Source organism: Pan paniscus, chromosome 7, assembly GCF_029289425.2.
Source record: "Pan paniscus chromosome 7, NHGRI_mPanPan1-v2.0_pri, whole genome shotgun sequence".
NCBI lineage: Eukaryota > Metazoa > Chordata > Mammalia > Primates > Hominidae > Pan > Pan paniscus.
This window is the reverse complement of record NC_073256.2, coordinates 131713400-131720494: the sequence shown is the minus strand read 5'-3', so window position 1 is coordinate 131720494 and position 7095 is coordinate 131713400.

Sequence of the window (7095 nt, the reverse complement as noted above, 5' to 3'; positions counted from 1 at the left end):
AATCTACAAAATAGAAGTAAAAATCCAAGTTTATATTGTAACTGAAGCCCAGTTTTGTTTATAAACAGTTGCCAAATAATGCCACAGTTGACATATAATTATTTACTGTCACTTTCTAAGTTAAGACTACAAGATAAATACACTATTCACCTATGCTTCTAAATATCAAAAATATTGAATATTTTAATGGTTGAGCCATTAATGGCATAATTTTGGAAACCCAGAATAGCTAATGACTTAGAAAAAAATTCACTAACTACTTATTCTATTTTAGAGTAGTTTCAAGCAGTGAGACTACAAATGATCTCATAAGACACTTTAAGTTTAAAGATTAACTTGGAAAAAGGCAGAGTATCGGCAGTTTTTTACATTTAACCATATTCACAGAGGGCCTAAATTTAAGAAGGATTGCCGAGATTTACAAGCAGGGGTTATGTCACGGAGTATCTTATACACCATGCTATAGTATCAAGCTTCATCTTGTAGTGCACAAGTATTTTAACAGATAGTCACTTTGTCAGGAGGCATATATTTTATCTATATTTTGGGAAGTATAATTAAGTTGCTGGTGCCCCAAATTAAAGTTCTTTCCCTAATTATTTGTCCTAAAACGAGCAGCCAAAATTGTTGGAGCACAATGGAACTGCTAAGCATCTAGAAAAAATAAAACACCAAAGACAGCTGGATACATGGCTCTCAAACTTGAGAGTGAGAAGTCATGGAGATATAGATATGGGAATAATTAAAGCTATAGATGTAGGTAGCATTGTGTCCGGAATTGGTGGGTTTTTGGTCTTACTGACTTAGAGAATGAAGCCACGGACCCTGGCGGTGAGTGTTACAGCTCTTAAGGTGGCGCGTCTGGAGTTTGTTCCTTCCGATGTTCCAATGTGTTCGGAGTTTCTTCTGGTGGGTTCGTGGTCTCGCTGGCTAAGCAGTGAGGCTGCAGACCTTCGCAATGAGCGTTACAGCTCTTAAGGCAGCGCGTCTGGAATTGTTCGTTCCTCCCGACGGGCTCGTGATCTCGCTGGCTTCAGGAGTGAAGCTGCAGACCTTCGCGGTGAGTGTTACAGCTCATAAAAGCAGTGTGGTCCCAAAGAGTGAGCAGTAGCAAGATTTACTGCAAACAGCGAAAGAACAAAACTTCCACAGTGTGGAAGGGGACTCGAGCGGGTTGCCACTGAGGGTTCGGGCAGCCTGCTTTTATTCTCTTATCTGGCCCCCACCCACGTCCTGCTGATTGGTAGAGCCCAGTGTTCTGTTTTGACAGGGCACTGATTAGTGCGTTTACAATCCCTGAACTAGATACAAAGGTTCTCCACGTCCCCATCAGATTAGTTAGATACAGAGTATGGACACAAAGGTTCTCCAATGCCCCACCAGAGCAGCTAGATACAGAGTGTGGATTGGTGCATTCACAAACGCTGAGCTAGACACAGGGTGCTGATTGGTGTGTTTACAAACCTTGAGCTAGATACAGAGTGCCGATTGGTGTATTTACAATCCCTGAGCTAGACATAAAGGTTCTCCACGTCCCCACCAGACTCAGGATCCCAGCTGGCTTCACCCAGTGGATCCCGCACCAGGGCTGAAGGTGGAGCTGCCTACCAGTCCGGCGCCGGGCGCCCGCACTCCTCAGCTCTTGGGTGGTCGATGGGACTGGGCGCCGTGGAGCAGGGGGTGGCGCTCATCAGGGAGGCTCGGGCTGCACAGGAGCCCATGGAGGGGGTGGGAGGCTCAGGCATGGCGGGCTGCAGGTCCCGAGCCCTGCCCCGCGGGGAGGCAGCTAAGGCCCTGTGAGAAATCGAGCGCAGCGCCGGTGGGCTGGCACTGCTGGGGGACCCAGTACACCCTCCGCAGCCGCTGGCCCAGGTGCTAAGCCCCTCATTTCCCGGGCCGGCAGGGCCGGCCGGCTGCTCCCAGTGCGCGGCCCGCCAAGCCCACGCCCACCCGGAACTCCAGCTGGCCTGCAAGCGCCGCGCGCAGCTCCGGTTCCCGCTGGCGCCTCTCCCTCCACACCTCCCTGCAAGCTGAGGGAGCCGGCTCCGGCCTTGGCCAGCCCAGGAAGGGACTCCCACAGTACAGCAGTGGGCTGAAGGGCTCCTCAAGTGCCCCCAAAGTGGAGGCCCAGGCAGAGGAGGCGCCAAGAGCGAGCAAGGGCTGTGAGGACTGCCAGCACGCTGTCACCTGTCAGCATTGCCCAAGGAGAGTGGGCTATGCGGGAGGAAAGAGAGAACTAGAAAGGATTATCTTGATTATTTATAGAAAAGGTAAGGAAATTGTCATCTTTGAAGTGGAATCTCAAATACTTTGAAGCTAACTAGATAAGGTTGTTGTCCCATTAGAAAACATATTAGGATGAAATGAATGGCATACAGTGAAAAATAATGCAGAGATTTAAAGTAGCTTAAAGATTGAAAAGGTCAATGGAGATCTTGGAGGACAACATTAATTTGTGTTTTGGGATGCAAACAGACAACAGTCAGTTGAAGGGTGAAAGAAAGAAATAAAATACACATAGCAAACAAGCATAGACAACTCAAGAACCTTGAGTGGGGAGAAAAAGAGTTAAGGGTCAAGGAGAGAAAGAAAAGGAGAAAGAGAAGGGGAAGAAAGGAGGGAGGAAGAGAAAGAGAATGAGAAAGAGAGACTGAATGAAACAGATGTGATATGATACACAAGTAAAGAAAATATCATTGTACCAGAGGCAAAAGGAGACCATTTCCATTATAAGACCTGAGAGAATCAATGATGGGTGTCATTGTTTTTGGTGTCTAAGAGAAAAATAAATCAATCTAGAATGACACTATTTTATGTAAATCAGAAATGGCTTAATGGCTTATTTTTTTTAAGTAGGAGGAAAAACAATTACTACAGGCACAAGTAGAAAAGTTAATATGATTTGGAATCTATCTCTGCCTAAAAGTAGATCTTGCGCTATTTTCTTGGTTTAGCTTTTTAAAAATCCATGCTCTTAACCAGTACCCTCAGATAACTTTATTTATATTAAGTCATTTAAACTGATAAGTACTGTGTTTAGTAGCTAAACAGTATATTGTTAGTTTTTTAGTTTACAGATGAAGAAACTGAAACAATGATAGGTTAAGTGAGTTGTCAAGGTCACACATTTACTAAATAATAAAGCTATAATTTGAACTTCTTCCAAAGAAGATGGGCATGAACCACAGCTTAACTTAAAATACCTCTTTAATGGCTTTATTTAAACAAAATCATCATAAAAGATACTTTCCACCTTCTAAAATTTTCCATAGATACACAAGAAATTACAAGAGAAGTGATATATTTGTAAAACAACAAAATGTAAATATGAATGATGATGCTAGAAGTGTTTCAGAAAGGAACTAACTTCAGAGAATGAGAGAGCATGTCTTAAGCTAGTTATCTAAAGAGTGTCTGACTATAAGATTTAACTTAAATTCCCTCTGAATTATGGAAATAGCGGAATAAAACTGGACTTAAAGCTGAATCTTCTTGTTTGCCTCAGATCAAAACTTTTCTTTCTAGTTGAAAGTGTAGATGTAAAACGTGAGACAGTTTCAGAGGTTCTGAGAAATGACAGGTAAATGGGCTATTTAACTCAAAATTGAATTCAATTCTTGGAAAAATAGAACTGAATTCACTTGCCAGCGGAACAAACTGTCTTGTAGACCATGTCATTCCAAAATCAATTCTAAAGCTTTTTTAAAATCTGAACATGTAAAGGTTCTTATCATTTTGTTTTGTTTCGTCTTGTTTTTACTATCTATTCTATTCATTAATATCCCTTCATGTATTATATTAATATCCCTTCATGTATTATAGGAAAAGTCACTATTAATTATAAAATCCAAATTTATCCACTACATAAAATACACTACTTAGGATTAATCTAACACACAACACAGGATAATGGATTTTTGAAGAGACTTTCTGAAATTTCTGTGAACTTTATAGCAATCAGTAGTATAATTGTACCAGATGATAACTTCTATATTAGGAACTCAGTTACAGATGCACCAGAGACAAGAAACTATTATTAAGTGCCTGACATATGACTCAGAGAATGGGCTTAGGTAAATATGAAAGAGAAACACTTCTAAAACGTTGAATAATATTTTAAAAATTCAGAAGCTTCTCGTTCAATTATTTGTGCTCTAACTCTTATTTGTTGAAGTTTTCTCTAGTGTGATGCTCCTGCATATTATTTCTATTGTTAACTGGTAGCTTGGGTAGCTGTCATTTATAGCGGAGTGAAATGATAAAATTACATACTAAATGCAAGTACCATTTGAGTATAACAACTCTAATTGGAAAGATGAAGAGTGACTTCCCTGCAGCTGTGAAAATTACTTGGTATAATGTAAAAGGTGAATAAAAGCGTTAAAGTCTCCTGGAAAACAAAGGTCAAGTTGTGTCCTTAGTAAATCTTAGACACCTTGCTGAGTACCTGGAACTCAGTGGTTGTATGCCAATTTAGGTTTACTGAAGGAAGAAAGCATAGCTGACATGTATTTGTAACCTATTGTGTAATAGGAATAAGGGAGACATTTTATGTTCTTAAAATATATAATTGTGGCCTTCTAGTTTCAGCTCTGACATTTAAAGAGCTTGGAAGTCATGACTTCTATCTTTAAAACAAGATGAATTGGAAAAACTTAAAATCGATTAATTTTCTTTGACCAACAGAGAACTGAATTTGCAAGGCAAACTTTTAATCCAATATCTGGGGTGATAGATAACTCCAGAGAGTCATGGCCAACATCTACTTACCTGGAACAGAAGCTTCTACAGCAATAAACTGGTAAAAAAAAATAAAAATAAAATGTATCAAAATTTGTATGGTGTAGGAAAAACAATGCTTAGGAAAAATTTATTGAAGTAAATTAATATATTAGAAAATATGGTAGATCTACAATCAATAACCCAAGTCTCTAAGAAACTAGAAAATAAAGACTGAGTTAGGCAGTCAGAAAGTAGAATAAAATTAAAATTAATATTAGAGAAATATCAAGAATATTGAAATACAAAACAAATAAAATGAAACCAAAATCTTGTTCTTTAAAACAAAGGATAAATGCTTGAGGGGATGGACACCCCATTCTCCATAATGTGATGATTACATAATGCATGTATGTATCAAAACATCTCATGTATCTCATAAATATATATATCAACTATGTACTCACAAAAATAAAAATTAAAATTAAAAAAAATTTAAAGCTTTTTCTTTAAGAAGATTGATATGATTCAAAAACCTCTATCCAGACTAATCAAGAAAAAAAGAGAGATGACCCAAATTAAAACATCAGAGTGAGAGGGGTCCATCACTACCAACTGTCGGGCAGTAAAATTTAAATAAAAAATACAACAAACATCCCAAAGGCACCAATTTTCTGCCTTAGGTAAAATGAAACAATTTCTTAAAAGACTACCAAAAATGAAAAATGGAGAAATAATGCTTGAATATTTCAAAATATATTAAACAAATTAAATAATTACAAATTTTCTAAAAGAGAGAGCACTAGACATATGGTTTTACTAGAGAATTTTAACAAACATTTAAAGAAAAATAATACCAATTTTTACAAAATCTCCCAGAAAGTAGAAACAGAGGGAAGTTCTAATCTTTACATAATTTAATAGAATATCTCCAGAATCTGTTTGTAGAAAACTACAAAATATGGTGAAAAAAATCAACAAATAATTAAATAAATGGAGAAATATTCCATGTTCACGGATTGAAAGATTTGATATTATTAAAATGTCACTTCTTTCCAGCTTGGTCTGTGCATTTCATGCAATCGTAATCAAAATCCCAGCAAACTATTATTGATGTTAATAAAAAGGTTCTAAAGTTTATATAGAAAGGCAAAATGCCTAGAATAGCTACGCAATATTGCTCAAAAATATAAAAGCACTCACACTACTCAATTTCTACATTAATTACAGTTATAAGAATCAAAACAGGATATTATTGACAAAAGAATAGAAACATAGGTAAATTGGACAAAATTGATTTCCAGCAATAAACCAATAAAATACAATCAATTTTTGACAATGATCGAAAGCCAATTTAATTAAGAAAGAATAGACTATAACAAATGTTTCTGGAACAATGGGCTATCCATGTGCGAAAAGGAAAAATAAATACCTGTGCAAAGACCCAACACATTTTATATTCTTAATAATTGTCTCAAAATGGCTCACAGACCTAAATGTAAAATGTGAAACTATAATACTTATAAAATAAAACATAAGGGAAAATCTATATGACCTTGGTTTTGGTGACAAGTTTTTCAATGCAACACCAAAAGAACAATCCTGAGAGAAAAAAAAAAGAAAAAAAATTGATAAGTTGGACTTTGTTGAAATTAATAACTATGTTTCCCTGAAATGCACTGTAAAGAGAAAGGAAAACCTAGCATCAGGAGGCTCCAATTAAAGCAAGTGTTGGAGGATCCAATTAAAGCAACAAGTTAAAAATAAAGGAGTTAAGCCTTTATTCACATACTGTGATGGCATAAGCAGGAGTCTAAAACCAAAGGAAGCCCCAACTCTCTGTCCCATCTCTCCCATGGAAGGGCACACAGGTGGAGGGGTTTCTGTTGCACAGAGAGGTGGATCATTTCCCTGTTGAGGAAGCCGCAAACAATAGAGTCAGGCAGCTTTATAGACCCTGGTGTCAGGGGCAGGATGAGGAGGAAGAGCTAGGAGTCACAAATTACTGGGTGCTGAGTCAAAGTGGGAAAAAAAGCATATCTTGAAGTTTTCCCACCTTCTTCTCCTCCAGGAGGTCTCAGCAGAGATACTTGAAGAAGATCTCTCTGTCCTAGACCTCAGATAAAGAGATCTAGGAATGAAGGCACTAGGAATTTAAATACCATAAGAGCCTGACCAGTCAAGAGGCCCTGAGTTCTCAACTGCAACTCCCTTCAGAGACTGTAATGAACTGTCTGTGTACCCAGTCTGGTCTGTGGGAGTGCAGTTTATTCCCATGAGTCCTGCCAGGTAAAGCCTTTGTAGTTGCCTGTGGTCAGGTCTAAAAAATCACATACAGGTTTTGAACCAGGAGTTAATCTCCTCAGCTAGACACAG